Source organism: Cygnus olor, chromosome 3, assembly GCF_009769625.2.
Source record: "Cygnus olor isolate bCygOlo1 chromosome 3, bCygOlo1.pri.v2, whole genome shotgun sequence".
Taxonomy (NCBI): domain Eukaryota; kingdom Metazoa; phylum Chordata; class Aves; order Anseriformes; family Anatidae; genus Cygnus; species Cygnus olor.
In genome coordinates, this window is record NC_049171.1 from 77,961,314 (window position 1) to 77,982,829 (window position 21,516).

The 21,516-nt window shown below is 41.9% G+C and overlaps 1 protein-coding gene across 1 annotated transcript in view; it reads left to right on the forward strand.

Moving 5' to 3' along the window:
- The window catches only part of PGBD5 (piggyBac transposable element derived 5), a 71,237-nt gene that overhangs the window by 6,486 nt on the left and 43,235 nt on the right, over positions 1-21,516 (forward strand). The window lies entirely within an intron of this gene.

The following is a 21,516-nucleotide window of genomic DNA, read 5'->3' on the forward strand; positions in this document are numbered from 1 at the left end:
AATAGCAAACTGCTGATAAACTTCACAGAAAAAAACTATTCTCTGCTTTTATACAGAGAACTAAATTTGGTAAGTACTATAGACCTTCATGTCTCAAAGCTCTGCAGATCAACATCTTCCCCATAGACACTGTCTAGACTTCTACAGAGAAAAATCATGTTTACTCCGTGATCTGGTAGTGCATCAAATGAGTCTTTTCCCTTTGCAGCTATTTATGGGGTCATTTCAAAGAAGTAAATAAGTTCCTACAAATAACTCACATCCACTTGTCAACACCCCAGTAATAGTAAAGCAGACACTTTCCTTGTCTGCATACCTCCAAGTCAACCTGGGGACGACATTAGCCTCTCTCTCCTAAGTCTGAGGATCCTAATAGCTGAGTTGACTTGGTGATTCTGTATAGACTGCTGGTTCACAAGAAGCTGTCCTGGATGCTGTTAGAAGAAGCTGGAAATTTATCTTAGGTGTGCTTGTTCATGTTGGTGTTTTAATTAGTTTTCGTCCCATGCTAGTCTTCCAAAATTTTGGAGCAGATGGATTGAGTGGTTTGGAAATACAAGGTGGTTCCCAAAGGGAAGATAATCATGGGTACAGCTATACATCTTATCTAGACATCAGAGGAATATAACCCTAAAATACTTCACCCTTCCTAATACTGCCAAAAATTCTCTGTTATTAGAAAATAGAACAGATGGACTCCAAAGTAATATATGACTAAGACAAATGCATGAGAATACTAGCATTTGACATCTTGCTTTCCTGTGGCAAAGCATCCTTTCCAGGGTTTATCCAAGCTCCCACTGGCTCTACCTGAAAATGAATGGACACATAACTGAGTGGGTCTTTTAAAAATGAAGCCAGAGCTCCGAGGATGAGGGACTGCAGGGAAACGTGTTCGGAAGGCTCCTTAGTTTGCGTGGGCCCTGTATATGTACTTCCAGATTATCTCCCCTGGTTTTTTGTGAAGATAACTGGTATTAATGACTCCTGATAGAAAACATGCTTTCAATTTTGCTCTCTTGGACAGCATAAGGATTCACATGACTTGTACTGACAAACTATAAGAAGGATAAAGAACAAACACAAGCAGCTTATGTTCAGCCAGCAACACAAAGCTGTAGCTGTGCGATTGAGAACTGGGCAAACTGAAGTGTGGTTGATTTGTTGCACTGTGAAGATGCAAAAATCATGTTAGAGAAGGCCAGATAGGAGACACTGAAGCAAAGAGTATCATATGTCTGTACAGGTGGGGGAAAGTAGTTGTCTTGGAAGGGAAGATTACTGGACTGAGATAAAAGACAGTGAGCCCAACAGTGGGTACAAACATTATTTCTAGGGGAGGGGGGGGGAAACCACAGAAGACTAGAAGCAGATGCTGCTATAACCATGACTCATTTGTGATTACATATGGCAGAGAGGTGGGTGTGCATGATATAGATTAAATTGGAGTAAGAAATAAGAGTATCTTTCTTTAAGTTACTTATGAAATTCACTGCTGTGGAAAGCCTGAGTATCCAGTGCATATAGTTATCTCTGTTTTTTGAAAGGTAGATGCTGGCTAACTTCCTGGTGGGTAGCACTTGCAGGTGTGCAGTCTAGGGTATGTAACTGTGGGCGTGTAGCTATTCCCACTGCTGTGATCCTGCTGTCTGCTTGCAAGATGCACCCTGTTCATACAGAGCTTGGACAACGGTAACTTTGTCAGTTCATGCCCTGAAAAACTCCTCTGAAACTCATGCATGCTTTTATGCATATGGCTTATGGCATTTGGTGTGGGGATCTAGGATTAGTTATTCTGCCCTGGTACTGGCAGAACAGTTTAACCGGAGTGGTATTGCAAGGCAAGAGGTTGTCAGCCTTCCTCAGAAGGCAGGGTGGTAGATCTTACATCTTCCCTTGCTGCAGTGGCCTGGGAAAAAACTACCTTCAGTTTGGGTCGAGAGGTTCCTGAGCTGGTCTTGACAAGTGTGAGATGCTCTTACATATGTTTTGCTGGGTATGTTGCATGATGGATGTTAGTATATGTGTGGATATAAATTCCTGTTTAGTCTTTTAAGGCATTGTATAACTTAATGGATTACTGAATGAGAAGACCTCCTTAAGCCAAAGACTTTTACCCATTTCTTGGGCATCATAGCTATGAAACAAGGTATCAGCTCATGGTGGTTTTGGTGCCTGGAGTGCTTGTGTGTGCTTAGGAGCTAACTATCTGAGCCTTGAGGAGACCCACAAGTGTCATTGCGGTCCTCATCAGACTTGCCTCCTCACTTCCTACACTGAATCAGAGGTAACTTCTTGAGGCAGGAACCATCTCGGCTCTGAGTTTCATCCCATGCTTTGCATTGCGCTATTTATTACAACAAACAACTCCTTGCAAAGACTGAAATTTATGGGGGGATGAAAGGAGTAGATGCAGAAATGCTGACCAAATTGGGACTAGATTTTATTCTCACTAAAATTGTTGTTACTGCAACTGTCTGTTTCTCTCTCCATTTGAAGTTGATAAGGTCTGGCTGAGTATCTCCAAAAACGTGCGGTATGAAGATCTGGCAAAAGCTTAAATGGAAGAATTTTTCTCTTCTTTACTGAGAATTTGAAACCGACTTCCTTAATTGAGGCAGACTTACTGAATTTTTATATTAAACTTTTAGGTAAGACAAAGTTGGGAGGGATTCCATGTATACTAGAGGACAGGCTCAGAATTCACATGGTTTTTGACAGCCTGAAATAGTCCAGGGGAGTAAAAGGGTACGGTGCAAGAGAGAAACATGTAGTGTGAGGGCAACAGCGATAAACAGTGGAAATGGAAAATGGAGGGGAAGAAGCAGTAGTGTTTAGGTAAAAATGGAACAGAAGACTGAAGCTGAGCACAAGATGAATGTGACTCAGCGTCATGTTGTGAAAAGGCAAACATCCTCCTCAGCTATTTAAACAGAAGAGTGTACAAGACTTGTGATGAGACTGGCTTGCTATTTAGGAGAGGTAGTCCGGGTCACCACCCCAGGTGAGAAGCAAATAGTCAAATATGAAGAGAAAAGGCTGAGAAGGAGGAAATCTACCAGCTGGACCACATTTCTGTTTTTAAGCTAAGTGGCCATGAGGATAAGTAAAGACTATTGTAGGAAAGGGTATTATCTGCCTTATCTGCTATGGAAATTGAATACAAGGAATAACATGCTTAAGTTGAATTGATGGAGAACTAAATCAGTTATGATAGAAACCCTCAAACAGTGGAGTGCTGCAGCAGACTTGGTTTTTTTCACTGGAAACCTAAGAACAGGCTACACTAACCTGTTGTAATAGACTGGCACCTATTATGTACGCTGATCTCTGGTAGAGGCCTGGATTACATGGCTTCCTCAGGTCCCTTCCAGCAAGACTTGCAAGGGGGAAGCAAGGTGAAGCTGGGTAGCTTGCAGAAGTAGCTGTGTGCTCACAGAAGGCCTTCTGATCTGTTAAGGTGGCATTCCCTCTTGCCCTAGTGTAGTGGCCCAGGCATGCTTGGCTGTTACTCAGAGTATGGTTGTTACTTGGATGTACTATGGTTATGAGTTGTGTGTCTGTGGTATTGTATCACTATTCACGTGACTAATTCTGGGCCTCTTTCTGTGTGTTTAAAAGTTAATGTTGTTATGTCAGGGATGCCGGATATAATACTACCCAAGTACTTGTGAGGCTAGCAGTAATGTACTTAGAAATGCTTTAGTTGCTGCATCATTCAGTAGTGCCTAGGTCTGTATTTGCTTTTTTCCTCAAATCTCTTTGAGGTATGAAGAGCCGGCCTCCTTGTAGGTGGATACCAGCACAAACCACTGTAAAGCGTGAGGATGGATGTGCGGAGGAAGACAGGCACAGGTCAGGAATAGGCCCAACTAAGTCCCTGGTCCAGTCACCTGCAGTAACTGATGACCATGGAACAGATGTCTTGGCAGGCTGGGGCAGTGCGATGTCTGCTCCATGTTTCTCCAATCCACGGACTGGTTATCAGAAGGTTGTTTCTTTGCTTCTTTTTGTGAATTTTGCAAAACTGTTTCATCTTGCAAAGAGTACTGTTGGCTCTTAGGTCTTCTCTTTTTCTGATATTTATCTCAAGTATGATTATAGGGTGACTTGTCTATGATGCAGCTGCATAATTCATCCTGCTCTGCATTTGTCTCTGTGTTTATTCTTTCCTGTAAAATCTATTCAGTCTTCAAAGAAATATTGAGATCAGGGTAACAAGCTGAAAGTCACCAGGTCTCTTCTTTTTCTTGGAAAGTACTTGTTTTTTTCAGCTTAGGCTGTTACCTTGAACTTGGATTCGCTTAGGTTCTTGTTATGGGGCTCTGAGTATTTGAGGAATAGAAACAAAAATGTGTACTAAACTGTAACATCTGAATTATTTATGTCTTTGTCCCTGCCACAGGTATTGCAGCTCCTAGTATTTTGTCATCAGACTTGGAAACTTATTCTCTTATGAGCCTCATTAGTTGTCCTGAAAACTAAGGCAAAATCTTTGCCTCAACAACTGAATCACTCCTAGGTTATAATGAATCTGTGTCCTGAAAATTGTACTGACCTTGCTTCCTTCATCACCTTCCTTTCCATTTTATTTTGCAAAAGAACCTTTTGGCTTGTTCTGTGCAAGGCACAGCTGTTTCTGATTAGGAGGTGTAGGAGTATAGCCAGAAGTACCTAATTCTACAATTCCACTAGACTGGGGTAAATACAAATCACTTGGAGCTCTGTAAGTGCAAATTTGAAAATGGCTTGCTTTCTGGGACAGATGGTGGGTCTAAAATATTCAGCTGTGGATATTTTTGAATTGGTACTGTAAACTGGGCACCAAATATGAAATTGTTCAAGGAATATGAAATGGACTTGATACCGGTAATGCTGTTTTTGAGATGGTATCAATTTTTAACTTTTTCTGTTCTTTTGATGTTGGCTGTCACTCCCTGAATCAATGCAAAGAAACTAAATGAGCATTAGTTTCTTTCTAAAAGCAGCTATTTGTATTATATGCTGAAGTAGAACCATTTGATAGCATTTTATGGGCAGATATAGAAGTCGAGTGAGTCAAATGTTAAAATACAAACGATGTCTTTTCTGTAGGCCTTTTGCTGAAAGGCTGACTTAAAAGGGAGAGAAGGGGTCTGTGTGTTGACCTGGAGTGGCTTGATGTTAAGCAGTTTGCTGCCAATTGTTCTAATGTCAGCTTTCTTCCTAAGATAAATGAGAAATGGTATTCTTTCTTTTCAGGCTGAAATGGGCAGCTAAAGGGAGAATGCTTTAGCACAATACTTTAATCAGAAAAGGAGCAAGAAACAAGTATAACAAAAGCTGTTCAAAACTTTACTTTGAAGCTTTCCATTTCTAGTGAATCCTTTTAATCTGTATTGTAACCTTTTCCTAACCTGCTCTTCTCTGCTACAGCATTTAGTTTCTCAAATTGTTTCGCTTCCTAGAATCCTTTGCCATCATAAAAACGACCATTTCTCCTACATCTTAATATAGATCCTACTAATACTTCACATTTTAACATCATATGCGTAGCCTTTATAAACTTCCTTTTTTATTCTTCTGAGCTCTGCTGGACACTAGGTCTCCACTGTTTGTGTTAAAATTGCAGGTAGTCTGGGGCAGGAGTTCACTGTTGAAATTTTGTTTCTTAGTAAGTCAGGCTTTTTGTGATTTTTGCTCTGTCCCGTGTGCCCAGGTCCATTCCTATGGGAGATGGTAAATGTCTTCCAGATACCGAGTTCTTGCCTACCTTGTATGAAAATAGGTGATGGGGACGAGAGCCCTTTGAAGTGCTCCTGCTGAGAGATGGCTTGCTCAAATTCAATCCTCATTAGACAGAAAACTTGTAGTGAGAAGAGCCCATAGGGTCTAACAACATTCCCTGTGATGAAAAAGCCAGTTGATGTTGAGAGACAAGGCCATGTGAAACCAGGCTATGCCTGTTCTTGTATTCAGCATCACATAGAGAAGACAGTTGGTACTTCTAACATACCAAAGTGATGGCCAGATGCCCCTCCACCCACACCCGCTCCAGCTGATGTTCCAGATCTGAGTGTGTGGGAGATGTCATATGTGAACAACTGTCACACCCACCACAACATCAAACTTGGAGCATCAAAAGACTGGAAGGAATGTTGTGCACTTCAACAGAATTTGTTTTGGATCTAATAGGAGTGGTGTTTATCTGCGGGTTTGGTTATACCGTGATTAATCAACCTTCAGTTTGGATGATTGTAGAAGTGTAGAGGCTAATGCACTGAGTGATAGACCAAATTCCTTGCATGGAACAATTAAAGAATATTTTCCCATCTCCTCCCTTGTCCTGTGGGTGGTGGTGGGGATTGGGTCTCTTTTGTCTAGTTCTTCCCCTGTTTACAGTTACCTTGGACAGCCTTACATCGACCAGGCATTGATTCTAGAGGCGGGAGGATGTAGTCAAAAACAAGTGGTAATATCTATTAAACAACATGTTATGTTTGTATAAGCAGTTTAGTAAGTATATATAATATAAGCAGTATATAAGCGTGTCTGGTGTTTTCCTTTTCCTCTTGAGGCTAGCTAAACTCACTATTTTGTATTGTAGATACTCATACTGATGGAGCATGAATGCTTGCTAAAAAAAGGAGAGAGACAAATGCGTTTTAAGTCTTGCTTTCTGTGACCACTGGTGTAGGCAGCTATTGTCTCTAACTTAGGGAAAGAGAAAGTAATCAAGCTTATAAACTCAAGAAAAAACTAAGTCATTTCTAAGCAGTGTCTGTAAACTCACCTTTTGCTGTGTCTTCAAGGACTCTGCTATACATCTCACTACTCATTCGTTTATAGCTTATTCCTTTTTTTGTTACTGACTCCGTCACTTGACACTATTGTACTTTGGCACTAACACCTTTTTTGAGAGCAACACTGGGCTACAAGAAACATGCTTACTCTCACAAACATTCACTTCAGTGTAGTGTTGGGCCGGTGCCCAAGAATAACCTAAACACTATAGGTTGGAGTTAAGTATCTGCCTCAAAGGGTCTCCGCTGCACTGGAGCCTGAGAAACCCCAAAGGAGATGTCAGTTAACTCCCTAACTGTACCTCTGAACATTTTTTCACAAAATTGATTTTGCTTTGAAATGCAGACCCCCTTCTTCAGGAATAGTAACCTTTGCATGGGTTACTTGGAAAAAAGGTAAAAATGATTGAGCAGAAGCATGCAATGTGAGAGTGAAGAAGACCGCACTGCTAGCAGTGCTGCTGAAGCGCTTGGAAAAATAGCTCTGTATGGAAGAGCAAACCCACATCCAGACCCATGCCTGCGTTTCACTTTTCAGCTGATCAGCAGGAATTGATCAAAACTGTCAAGATAATTAAAGTGAAACACAACAAAGATAAACACGGGCCAAATGAATAATCACCCAGGAAAAGCAGTTTGGCTCTGTGAAGCAACTCTATCTGCTTCTTATAAGTAAAAAGCTTTCAGTGCAACTCTGGAGCTTCCTGTAAAACAGCAGCCATGTACTTGTACTACCAGCCTTATGCATTGCCATGTATTATCTGCCTTTCTGTATCCTCAGTCCAGTTTTTATATTTCTTCTGGAGTAAAAAGCATTAAGTGTGCACAGACACAAGTCTTCCCTTGTCTGCAAAGAAGACTTCGCTTGCCTTTACCTAATCCCCAGGATGAAAAAACTATAGGCCTTTTCTTGTCATCTTCCTTGGCCCTGTTCCTTCATGATGGATAAAATTCAGTTGTGTGTATGTCTGTGGAAGGCGGATTTAAGAGCAATCACAGGTTAAGTAAAGAAACCTCAACTGTGAAGTCGTTCTGCCTACTCTCTTGTAGTATATTAGGGAGTTGGCCACGTAAATGATGGAGGATTTTTTTTTTCTAAGGCATCTAGAGATCCCTTTGGGTGTTTATCAAAAAGCACAGACTGTTTGCTTTGACTTTATGGGGAGCTTAAAAGCCTGACATAGTTGCATGCCTAAAATTCAACAGCAAGTTGTATGACTGGATTGCTCCTTAAAAATGGCATTTAACTAGCTTTTAATCAACACTTTAAATACTTAAAGCAGTAATCGCATTGGTATCAGATCTGTGTATGAGTCGTAAAAACTAACATTAAGACCCGTGATCAAAAGGAAAAACCTGTGTTCCCTGAAGAATACATGAGTTGTAATTTGCTTGTCAAGGTTTGAGGAGAGTGATCAGAGTCTACTGAGTGACAGTTGCGAGGCCCTGAAGGGAGGAGGATGAGGCTGCAGGAATGACTACAGGAGGGAAATGTCTTTCTACCATAAAAATTCTCTTTCCTAACAGTATGCATATTGCAGGCGCAGTCTTGCTTATAGGATTAATAATTTGAATGGCTGACTGCACAATGAGTGTGTGCTCTGGAAATTTATTTCCACAAAGAAAAACACAAGGCTGTTAAACGTCCTTTTGATTTGTGAGTGATGCAAATTAAAAGTCAAGGAGTGTCAAGGGATGTTAATAAAGTACATTATGCTTTGAATCCAGGGAAGCATTTAAGCACATGTGTAAATCCAAGCTTTCCATGTATGTCTATGTGATACTGCTTTAATGATAGAGTACAGCAACATGCTAAAAGCAGACTAACATGGAAGCTGTTATACCAATGCAAAAGTACTTGGTTGATGCCACTGCTCTCCTTTTACAAGAAAAACAAGTTTTCTAGTAGGGACAAAGGGAAAGGACTCAATTTGAAAGCATACTGGTTATATTGGTGTAAAACCCACTGGTAGGTCAGGCCTTCCTGGAGCTGATGGGATTAAAGCACGCGCTTAGCTCTGCTGAGTCAGGATTGTGCACCCCTATCAATGGAAGGTTTGTTTTGAGCAGGTACTGTGTATCTGTATATTTATCTATAAATTATATAGGTGTGCTACTGTACTAATAGATCACATCCACTATAAAACATACACAGAAATAGAAATTAAAAAGGATGAGATAAAGATGAAAAATATTATTATTATTAACAGTACAAAAAATGTTCTTCCTACACTAGAATGGATTGTCTTGTGCACTCCCTGGGGTGGTGGCACTGTATGTTGGAGAACGCTTCTGTAGGGCCGATGAGAGGATCTTGATGCGACGTTCATCTCTGGTCAGGCAGACAATGCCCAGCAAGCAGGGCTGTGGCCATCTGTGTCCAGCTCTGCTATACGCTGCCTCAGACCGGACCCAGAGAGAGAATTCCTGTGAAGTGGCTTGGCTCCGTCAGCCAAGAGTGCTACCAGACCTAGTATGTAGCAGCGATGCAAAGCAGTATGTTCACCTCCTTCCTCTGTCTCTTCTCTCCCTTCTCCCTCCTCCCCAAATAAATAACACTCTAGCTTGTCTAAGGGGCTTAAAATTTTGATGACAGTAGGTTATAAAAACTCCAGGCCCAGCCTTCCTAATAATCTGAAGGCTGCTTTTTTTTTCTCCTCTCAAACATCGATGGGGGTTATAGCACTTAGGACACAGCAGAACCTGGCCCTGAGGGAGGAATGTAATCAATTCTTGATGTGGAAGGGAAAATGCTCCTGATTCAGAGCAATTCGCAGTTAGTGAGGAGGAAAGGAGCCACATCAGAGATGATGGAAGAAGCTGATGGGATTGAATGAGACACAGCAGGTCTGTTACTTTTCTTAATTTCGCTTTATGAGGCGGTCAACATAAACAAAGTATGAACGGAGAGAAACACTGCTTAAATGAGAGACCTTTGTGAATATAGCAACAAGCGGCTGAAGAAGTGGAGGGGCTATGCAAAGGAGCAAATCTGTCTACAATATAAAAACAGCTCTAGCAGTTAAGTCGGGAAGGCTTAGGAAGCAGGAGGCTCCCTGTGGAGACAGATACTTTTTCTTTATTTGCCTTTCTATTTCTGCACACAGAGTCAAGAGAGCAGGGAGAGACATAGCAATCAGAACTTGAGGTTTTCAGATACCCCTTTTCCCGTGGGATTCCATATTGAAAGAGTGATTAAAAACCAAATCAGAAAATGAAAGAAGGTCTGGAAACAGATGAGCATATTTGTTCTAGTACCGAAGCTGCAATTCTCCTGTCCTGGCTGAAGCAGCAGCATAGGCTGACCTCTCCAGGAGGCCTGAGTCGACGCTGAGGTTTGTGACAAATGAACACTGATGGAGGCAGTGCCTCAGTGAGGGCATGGAGGGACATCTCGGCTTCTTAGAAAAGGCAGCTGTACAGAGGCAGAGTAGCCTGGATGTCAGTCGCAATGAAGAGATGACTTTTGCTGTGTGAGAGCGGAGGCTTCCTTAAATAACCTTCAGTCGTTTGTTATTTAAGTGGAGGCTGTGGGGCAGCTAGAGAATTGAGTATTCTTCGTAGGAAATGTGGTGCTAGATAAATACTACTGTGGCACTGAGGAGGAGTCCTCACACAGATCTTGGGCGTTTCCTTTCCAGCAAGGACTGGACAAGCACAATACAGGGATTTGCAACAGCAGCTCTATGTGAGTTGTCACGTCTGCCATGAAATCACAGTGATTTGGTGGGGCAGGTAGATGGGCTATGCGGAGGAACACATTTCTGCCTTTGCTTAACTGCAGAAATATGTACTTAACCCTTTTGGTGGTTTGTTTTTAAGCCATCAGAATTTAAGTCCACACTTTAGATTTTGAATGCCTCTTTTTTTATGTTGAGAATGGCTGAAGTACCAGGGGACTGCAGGAGAAGAGGCAGAGAATACAGCTTTCAGCATTTCCATGTAACATTGCACTGACTTCAAAATGAAAGAGAGAAGTCTCCAGCTGCAGAACTCCTTCATATGTAGTTCTGGTATTTGATTGCTGCTTACCTGATAACTAGGTACTCCTTGCCAGAAAGGGATTAGTAGAAAAGCAACGTGTGATCGTATGACTGCAGACGTCAGTACTCTTAGTTCACGAGGGCTAGTGCTCTGGAGCAGTGCTCTGAAACTGCGGTTGCATAAAGAATTCACTCTAACATAAACCTTACCTCGCTCATCTCATCACTTAAGTGAAATGTCAAGAGAACAGGGAAGAGGTATGGCAGAGTCTCAGAAAAGCAGGAGTATGGGAAAGGAAAGCAACAGAGGACTGGAGCCTGGGGAAGGTCAGGGTCAGATAGCAGCAAGCAGGCGGGGGAGGGCTGGGAATCTGCAGAAGGGAACAAAGGAAAACAGGACACAAAGCCCAGTGCCAGCCTGAGGCATGGTAAACCAGAAGCAGGGATGATACGATTAGGCTGAGATAGCACAGCCTGTCAGTAGCGGAGGGAGGCATTCAGGGAGGCTGACTCCCAGTTCCTTAACTCAGGAAAATATTTGCTCTGGCTTGGTGGGCAGGCAGGTTGGAAGGGAAGCACCACTTGTCTTTGTGCGGTAGTTACAATTCAAAGTCATTGTTTAATGGGAACTTCTCCAGTTACTTGTCACTGAGTAAATACACTCCTTTTCATCATATCATAAAGTAGCCTCATATGGAAACAGAAGCTTACATTTTTTTCCTTTAAGAAAATTAACTTTCCCAGATGACAGCATGCAGGATGGAGTAGGGGCCAGGGTTTACACTGCGAAAACATACGCTCAGAAACTTCCTTACTGCTATGCAGTTAAAGTATTGCCTTAAATATGACATTGACTTTGTCTGTGACCTCTAACCTGTCACAGGCTTTTGTTCCAGACTGAGATTTTTCCAAATTGTAGAGGATTAAGGTCTAGGATATTAATCCAAAGATCTGTTCTGAACCCTAGTGTGAAGCCTGTATACTTCTGTGCACTTTTGTATGTTTGGGTAATGCTTAAGAAAAGAAAAAGGAACATTTTAAAAAATGCAGCAAATGCTAACTGAATGTAAGAGGAGGAATGCAGCTAGTAAGTGTGAGCCTTCAGTTACTGAGGTCTCAAGCTATAAATGTCCTAATCTGTGGTTACAGAATGGGAAGCTATTATTTCTCCTCTAATAATGCCCAGAAGCCTCTGTAGGAATCCTCAGTGTAGTGCTTGGCACTTTATGAACAGAAGGATATGTTTTGCAGTGGTTGTTCCCATGTTGCTAATTTAAATTTACCTTGCAGGTGCATCCTGCATAATTACCTGCAGATCATAAGGAACCAATGTCTGGGCCTGTTTTTTATACAGCAGAAAAATTTATTGGCTTTGTTTTCCATTCCACTACTAAATATGATCTAGCATTCATCACCTATGGCTTTTTTGGATGTGAGCACATCATGAAGTTCTTTGAAAGTCTCTGCTGTATGAAATCTGTGTTGCTTCTAGGTCTGAAAGGAGAGATACAAGCTACTTAGTTCTTTTATAAGCTGAGGTACGTTCTTATTGTGATTAAGTCCTGCAGGCCTTTCAGCATTTATTGACTATGTTGGCAGTCCCCAGGAAGCATGGAAAAGACAACCTCTGGGTATATTTCTGATCGCATTTTTAGGTGATTTCTGTAACTTGGAAGTGCATCGAGTAGCATGGAAGGGAGGAGGAAGGGCAAGCTTGCTCTCGAGCTAGTCAGCCAGGAATGCATTGGTCTCCAGGTATGTCATCTGGGAACATTTTCCAGTGCTGAGTTTGCATCTGGTGTGACGGATGTCTAGCAGGAAGCATTGCCTGCATGGTGACCAAGTCTTTTCCCTGCCTCATCTGAGGTATGGCAGAATAAAGAGCGAGGCTGCATTTGAGAAGACAAACTTTGGCTCCAGAGCAAAGCACCATCTCTCCTGAAAGGCTGTGGAGGAGCACATGTGATGTTCTCTGCAAACTTTCCCTCCGTGGCCTGCTTCTGCTCCACTTACCAGCTGCTGTGCAGCCCAGCGCTGGCCACGGGGCAGGCTGGGGCCTGGCCTGAGCAGTGAGGCCTGCTGCTCGAGGTAGCTGGGGAGAGGTCGCAGGAACGGTGCTGTGTTGCTGAGGGTCTGCTATTCTGAAGTCCCACTCTTACTTCACTGTGCTGTTGAGCTCTGAGTTGTGCTTCTGGCTTTCTGCAAATACAGCTCCCTGAAAGCCTTCCCTGGGGGTACAGGGGTTGGTAAACAGGTGTGCATCACCCTGGAGTCAGCACAGGCAGAACAAGTGGGAAATACACCCTCTTGTACAGATGATTGCATTTTGTTTGCACTTCGTTGCTGAAGAAATGTTCTGGTTTCTTGAAACTGAGAAGTTGTGGGTTTATAGGAGTTGGCCCTAGCAAGGGTTGCAGATACATGATCTCTACTTTCATCTTCCGAGTTAGTAGTCCTAAGAAAATACCTAGATTCTTGTCTGCCCCTAAACCTAACGCACCAGCTCCTTCTCAGCAAGGAACACGTTATTTATAACTGCATGTCCCAAGGCTTTTGAGGGCGCTGGGGTGGAACAGAGAGAATAAAAAGTGGTAAACTGACAAGTTTAAAAGCAGCTGTGTAAATGAACATGTATTATGATCCTCTATCATGGAAGAGAAGTGTCTTCAAATGAGGGTGTCAGTAACTGAAGTGTTGATTTATTTTGTTCTTACAGTCTCTAAAGTGATGAGACTTCCTTTGCCTCCCTGTTTGGGGTGAGCACAGCAGAGAAACCATGTCTGATTGGGCAGCTTGTGAAGCTCACCTGGAAATGGATGCGCACACTTGACTATGGAGAGCACTATGATCCCAGGGAGGCTGGTACAGCCCAAAGGAAGCAGGCATGGAAAAAGAGCCTGAATATCATCCCCTAGAGCCCCTGGCACCAGCCTCCTTGGCCAGGTTCCAGTTTTGGAGCTCTTCTAGCTGGGCTGCAGCAAGAGCCCCAGCTCCGTGCCTGGTGCAGCATTATGCTGTGGCCCCATCACCCTTTCCCAAGTGGGTGCAGCAGCAGGAGCTTCGTTCTGCACATGGGAAGCAGCATTGAATGCTTTTAGGGCAACGGGCTTGCCCTAATGGCCATTCTGCCTCTTCTCCAGGAAGAGGCTGTAGCTGCTGGAAGCAATTTCACAGCCCGATACTGCAGCTGCCTTAGCACATGTGGGATGGAGATGAATCACTGGAAGGTTCTGTGCTGAAATGAATGTTCTTGCATGAAAGAACTACAGGTTGTCTGTAAATGCTTTGCTGAGCTGTCTGGATTTCCAGGTGATCCTTTTTTTTTTCTCTTTTACATTCACACTTTGGAAAAAAAATCAATTTCTGAACAAAGCAGAAAACAATTTCCTTATGAGACTTGTTCAAAAGTGAGAGGTCCATCTTCCAGAGGCATATGTGTGTTTTGCATGTAATGCAGGGGTTGACATGAAAACTTTCAGCATCTCATTAGGCAGGTCACTTGCATATTGACCTTTACTTAGAAAAAATAAATTAAATGTCCTGATCATTTTCATGAAAAACATACTAGCTATTTTCCCTTCTTCAAACACAAAATCTCTCCCTTTACAAAGGGAGGGTCCTGACATCAAATATTCCTAATGTGGGAAAGGAGCAAGTTGCTTGCAGGTGATGGTATTTGTGAACAGCATGCACCAGAACTGACCAGAAGCCCTGGAGAGAAAGATGTGAAGATGGATTGCATCAGCAAGGGTTCCCTGTGCGGAGTCCTCCCCATGGGGCCATCCCAATCAGCTTTCTGGGATTTAGCAATGGAGGTCACTCTGCTAGTAATGGAAGTTGTGCTGACATAATTACAAAGCAGCACAGATAGATTTATGTCAGAAGAATGTGCACAGCTGCACCTACAACCAGAAGCGTACAGCTCAGTGATCTACCAGAAGCCTGTATTAGAGATACAAGTCACAACACAAGTCAGTGCGTTGATGGTTGTCCCTGACCTGCTAGGTATGCTCAGTGTCAGCTGGACTGCCAGGAGCAGCCAATCTGCTCTGATTGAGTACGGTAAAATGTTAATAGAAAACTGCGGTAGACGATTGCCATGGAAGCTGTTGAAGCAGGAATTCCCCTGGGAAGGGACAAGCGTGTTCAGTCCCACAGTCAAATGAATAATGGGCAAAATATTGCACAAGCTCACACTGGTACTGTTTCAGCATGTCTCTGCTGCTTTAAAGTGTTTTTTTTATTATTATTATTATTTTTAACAGTTTTAACCATAAGATCCTGTACCAGTGTCCGGGAGGTACTGTTGGATGTTGATGATGCTGATTGGTAGGTTGTAAGATCTCACCACAGAAATAAAGTAAGCGTATAATTAAAGGTGTCAGCCTTACCTGCAGTGGGCTTTTTAGTCTTTCTATTTCACTTCCCATAGCTTGAAGGCTTAAAAAATGATGGTAAACAAAGAAATACCCTTAATTAAACATTTTTTCATTGTGGCTTAAATCCACAACAAGCTTCACTTCCGTGGAAGGTTGCCACAACATGTCTCACACGTGCTCGTTTTCTGATCAGTGCTGTTGGTGGCACAGCGTATGTTCAGTCAATGGGAAGGGCACGAGACCTGTCTGCTTGTTCCCCTGAAGATGTCCAGAACTTTAACAGCTTTCATGCAGTGTCTTATCCCACGCGGTAACCTGCTGAGTGACAGCCAAAACCCTCCACCATCCCACTTGACATCCCAGTCCTGTTCTTGCCACCCCACTGAAAGCTGGTTTGGGCTGCCCCAGGCAGCCCTCCAGCCTGGTGCTGCTACCCTGGGCCACTGTCACACGGAGCAGAAGCCCCTCTTGTGCTGGGGGGAGCAGGGGCATGGCTTTACCTGACCCACGCTGGGTTGGCATGCTAGGCTTGGCTCGCAAGGTTTTTGCTGTAATGCTGAAGAAAATGAGGTGGGAACTTGGATCAAGTATGTAGCGGCTTGCGTTGCAGGCAATGCTTTGCTGAATTTTACCGTTTAGTGTAAATGTTTGTTGAATAAATACATTCTTCGTTTAACTTGCCATAACTCAGTGCTGTCTGGTAGGGAGGCTGGGGAGTGCAGCTGGCCTCTCCCCACCAGAGTCAGCACGGAGCTGCTGGTGCAGCTGCTTGGGGCCAGGCGAACCTGGGCAGTCCTTTCTCACTTGTCCATGGACCGTTTTAGACCTAGCTCTGCATTCTCACTGTGGATAGAAGTTGGCATACAATGCGTGGATCGCTTTACTGCTATGAGGAAAATAATCCTTTTTAACGCTGGAGAGAGAAAAGAAAGTGCCCTTCCACTGAAGCTGTTTGACACAGTTCTTGTGCCCATGGTTATTACAGGCAGACACAAAGTCATAGGCAAATGCTTGCTTATGGAGCTTGGAGTAACGCAGTCAAATCACGCTTTGCTAAATAGTTTGGAATAAATTTGACTGAAAACAAATGCAGAACAAAAAAGTGTGTGCTACTGAATGCCAAGACAAGGTATAAAGTAAGTCTCTGGTGGAAGTGCTCTAGTAAAAAATCATGCAGAAGCACAGGCTTCTGAGAGTCTAACAAGAGACCCATCTTTAGAAGGACGATGTCCAATTTTTTCATTCTCATATAAGAAAGCCCCTGTAGTCTCTGTGTTTTTTTTTCCCCTTGCATCTTCAGTAGCTGTCTCTGAGCTCCAAGCAACTCCACAGCATGGCTCAAGTTTTGGTAATTTATACAGAATTCTCATGCTAGGTTGTTCTAAAGGGAAGTAAGATTCATCTACCAAAATAACAAATGCAAAAATTCTACATGCTGCAAAATACTGGTCATAACCACAGCTGATATAAATTAAGGTGACTCCTTTGGCTTGACAAAGTAGAGTTGTTATTGAAGATCTGGTTGCTGGTTTTTAATAAGATGAATTAAATACATACATCATGATACACTCCATTAAAGACCTGGATACTTTGCTGCCAAGTTTCTGCAGGAGGGCAGTATCCAAAATAAACTGGAATAAAATACAGAAGAGAACTGTTATATGCTGTCACTTCAGGCTGTCTTGACAGGTTTGTCATAAGGCTGTCAGACTGGCTATGGTTTGAGAATGGTCTGATGTACATTTCTTCCAGGCCATTAAGAACAGAGCTGATACGAAAACTGATTTTTCTGGCAAGCCAGATAAGCTCCAGTGCTTCCAAAGCTTACGTGAGAGAACTTAGCATGAAACAGAAGTTCTGAAAAAAATTAAGTTGGGAAATAATAAAACATTGTTTTTGATTTTTGTTGTTCTTTTTTTTTTTTCCCCAGCTCTTTATATTGCTCTGTACTCTTTGAGAAAGCTGAAAATTTGTTTAAACTGTCTGCCATATTTCATCAATTGACACTTTCCATGAACACATCAGGATTTTTTTTTGATGAATGTTTGTTTTCTGACAGCAATTCACCATTAGCATTTTTTGACTTTCTCTAAATAAGACCCCAAAATCACGTTTTGTACTTTGGGAGAACTTCACAGGAATATAAAACAGTCTCTTTTTGCTTGGACTTAGGATGAAGGAATTAATTTGCTTTTCAAGCCCTGCTCTTTGAAAGCTGTGCCATATGTCAGAGGAGAAAATACTTCCCAATTGCCAGAAAATAACAGTTTCTGGTTAGACTTGTTCATTAGGTACGTGTCTGTTTATAATGCACCTGAATGTGCTATCTTTGTACTCAACTACAAATTGGTAGATTTTTACTCAAAGAGGACAATAATATGACTTCTAAATCACTAGTTTCACAAACTGATGTTTCCACCACTAATGTGCATGATTCAGGAGTCCTGGGGTCTGCCCAGTTGCTGATGAACTTAAATTAAAGTCAAAGTCAAGCCTGGATTAGCTCTGTACAAGATTTGTTTCCAAACTATACGATACGGATTGGCATACATATGTTAATACCTCAGCCCGTCAAGGTAACAGTATATTTTGTCATGAACCTCAGTGACGCCTGGAATGAGAGCACAAAGTCTTTTGCACAGCAGAGAAAAAAGAGAATTTTTTTTCCACAGCCTTTTTTTTTTTCTCACACATCTGATTCACCCTGCCCCAAATGGCAATGCTTCTGACCTCTTTAAGATTTGTATGTTATGTTGTGAGCACTGATGGATTAAAGTAGGTTTTGAAACTTTCCATCTTTTATTCTGAGTCTATGAACTCTGAGCTACTAAATAACTGACTGGTAATGAGAACAGGAAAGATGGCAAGGGATAAATTAACCTATTAAAAATGTGCATTCAAATTACTTAATCCTGCAAACCAGGCAAGTAAAGAAGCGCTCAATTCACTCAAAGTTCTCTTTTTTTTCTAAAGTCCCAGTCAATGAGGAAGGCCAGAAACACTGCTGAGGTTGGAGCAGTGGGAAAAATACAAATGGCAGGGGCTCATCCAAGAGAGACACCGGAGGTTCTGGGAGGATACAGGGGGGCTGCCTGAAGGAGGGTCACATAGATGCTTCATTTTAGCTTATTTTTTTCCTCCTTTTTTTTTCTTTTTTCTTTTTTTTGTTTTCTGCAACGTGTATGTTTGCTGAGAAGTTGGCTTCTAGCAAGGCTGCTGCGCCTTGCCCTGAGCTGAGCTGAGTCAAAACTCGCTCTGCAATGCACGCAGTCTGAGGGCGAGGTGCCAGCCTCTGCTCCACAGTCACACCTCCGGGATGGAGGCTTAAATGGCTTTGCTTGCTCAGCATTTTCATTTATTTTGAGTCTCTTCTGATGATTTAAATAGCCACAGCCTTGCTGGTTGGCTTTGGCAGGGACGTTACTTCTGAGTGCAAAACAGAAAGTGGAACCAATCTGGTCAAAATGGGATCTAGTAACAGTGGTGACTTGCAAAGTGGCTGCTGCTGATTGCACATGTAAGTTTTTACTGGTAGTCAAAGTGAGGAGGAAGAAGGAAAGCATGTGTGCACACATTGCATCGTAATGGAGGAAGATGTTGTGCTTTCATGTGCTTTTATTTTTCATTAGCTCTGAAGTGGTCCAGCATTTGGACTTGATGATTTTTAAAGGTCCCTTTCAACTCAACTCTTCACTATTCTATTCTATTTTGTTGAGTTTCCCTTTTGGAAAAAAAAAAATTATCTTGTGGAAAACAGAAAATAGAGGGTTCCATTTAGAGGTAAATAGCTACTAGGCTTTTTACTCTAGCGGTAGGGGGATGGTTGGACTAGATGGTCTTGGAGGTCTTTTCCAACCTTAACGATTCTGTGATTCTAAGATCATATTATTTCCCATATTCTGCCAAACACGATTTAAAGCAGGCCCTGAGTGCTAGTGATGGCAGGAGTGCTGTCCAGCCAGAGGTTACTCAGTAAAGCTGTGATCCCACCTGGGTATGCACAGACCGCTCAGTCTCGCTGCATGTTTGGAAATTCAAGAACGCTTTTGTGCTCTGACTCTATGACCAATACTGGAAATTCAGATTGATTTTTAAAGCAAAAAAACTGACATAAATAAATATATACTCCATATACAAACTCTAAGGAAGGAAAGAGAGAAAACTCTAAATTTGATATACAGTCATAACTGTATATTCATTCTGAATGCCTGAAAAATCCTGCAGATTTTTTTCAGTTTATTAAGGTCCCATTCATTAAAAGAAAATGGAAGACTTGTCAAAGCCACTATTTTGTTTGACTGAATAAGGCTTTGAAAGGTAAACAGTGTATATATAGAACTGTGAGCTTATTTCATATCAGTGTTTTCTGGTTAGTTGTCATTTAAGTCAGTGTAGAAGTCCTTAAAAAGTGCAAATTCACTATTTAGGTTTCTTACGCAGTTTCCTCTCTATATGGATTATATTTGTGTACTTAGATGATCATATTTAAATAATTTATTTTAGACTAGTCATTAACTATGCAAAACCCAATTCATGTTAAAAATTCAGTTCTCTTCCTACAAAAACTCAATGTCACTCTTGTTTTTTATTGCATATCAGTAAATTATGAATCAAGTGTGCTCACTTGGCCAATAAAGGCTGTTTTTTAAGACAATAAGATTATACAGTGGCTTTCAGAATTATATTTAGTCAACAATTAGGTTGATGACTGAGTCAGAAAGTGATTCAGCTCGCTTCTAGAGCTGTGTGGGTTCTGCAAGGCAAATGGGATACCAATCTTGCATATTTATTTCAAGAAGGAGAGCAGACAGGAGATGCTCTGTGCAGATTGGAGCAGATCTGCTGGGTAAGAAAAAAAGTGTCCTATCCAGCCTACCTGGCAGTTTCCATAATCACTTTTCAAGGTAAACTTGTGCCATTACTGAAAATTTCATAGTGTACTAAATTACGTTTTTGTGCTTCTGACTGCTTTTGACTTCCTAAAGGTGAAATGCAGCACAGACCTATTGTCTGTATGGACCTATCTCAAGACCAACATATTTCACTTCGTAAGACCTAATGCTTTATGAAAGCATTTTGGTTGCAATAGGCAAGACTTATATGAAATGTTACCCCCCACTTTCAGCTTCTGCGTCTAAAGACAAGAATTTAAAAGCTACCTCTTTTTACTACCGGGAAGATTGCCTGGGCACTGGAGGTGAATTCAACAGCTACTCAAGGCTTCATATATAACTAGGAATACATCCTGTGCAGTGTGTTGTTATCAGAAAGCTGTATCTGTTGTAGAATGTCAAAACTTGATTAAGTTGTGGGGAAGGAGGGAGTGATGTACTATAAGTCATTCATGCACAATCATTTGTAGAGCATTTTATGCCAGCTGTAACAGTCTAGAGTGTGCTAGCAGAATATAAATCTCCTGATCAAAAGAAAAGAACTCTTCGTAACAGGCTTTATTATTGCAATAGCAGTTCAGTTTAAGTAAGTATATTTATTCTAGCCCCATAGTTTTCAGTTGATACTGAAAACCTTTCATCATTTAAGCTGAAATTTCTGCTCTGCCTTTACCAGACTATGATTTGTGTGGAGTTCTTACTCTTGTGCTTTCAGCTGAACTGTTTCACTTCCAGTTTCTAAATCTCACATATTTAAAGTTTTCTTTCCAATTTTAATTTATGACTTTCCCCACTGTACTTGGAAAAACATTTTTTAAAATTTTTTAATGCTTTCCCTGCAATCTGAAGGTTTATTTCTTTGATGTCTTGGTGTCATTTTTGCTGTACATCTAGTAGCTTGAGTTCACCAGACGGTAGCCAAATATTAAGGCTTAGAGCAAGTCCAAGCACAGAATTTGTGTAGTTCCTATGCATTACTGTTCCACGCAATGTTTCTGCAAGACGTAGTTGTTGCTGTAACTTAGGATGTGAACTGAAATTGGGTATACAGAAGAACGTGACCTAACCAACACATTAGAGGGTCTTTGCAGCTCCAGATCACAGAATGGCAAAACTCTTGCTCTGATTCAGCTGGGAGAGCAGATGCTGAGACCCAGTCATCCACCTGATACTAGGAAGGCTCTTTTCTGTTCAGCAAAACTTCAAACAAGAAACTGTGCTTTCTGCTTTTCATCAGGAAGAACATTGTTCAGACGGTCCTAAGACTGAAGGGAGTCTGTTAAACTAGGGCACAATATTTATGGTATCCAACTCTTAGTGTCATGACCATTACCCACAGCTGTCCTGCAAGGGGATGTAGAGCTGCTTGCTCTTAGCACTGCCCTGTCCATTATGCCTGTCCGTGCTGCCCCTATCAGGTGCATCGATTTTGTGTGTTTGGCAGTGGCACAGCTTCTGCAGGAGAAGAGGGAATGTCCCT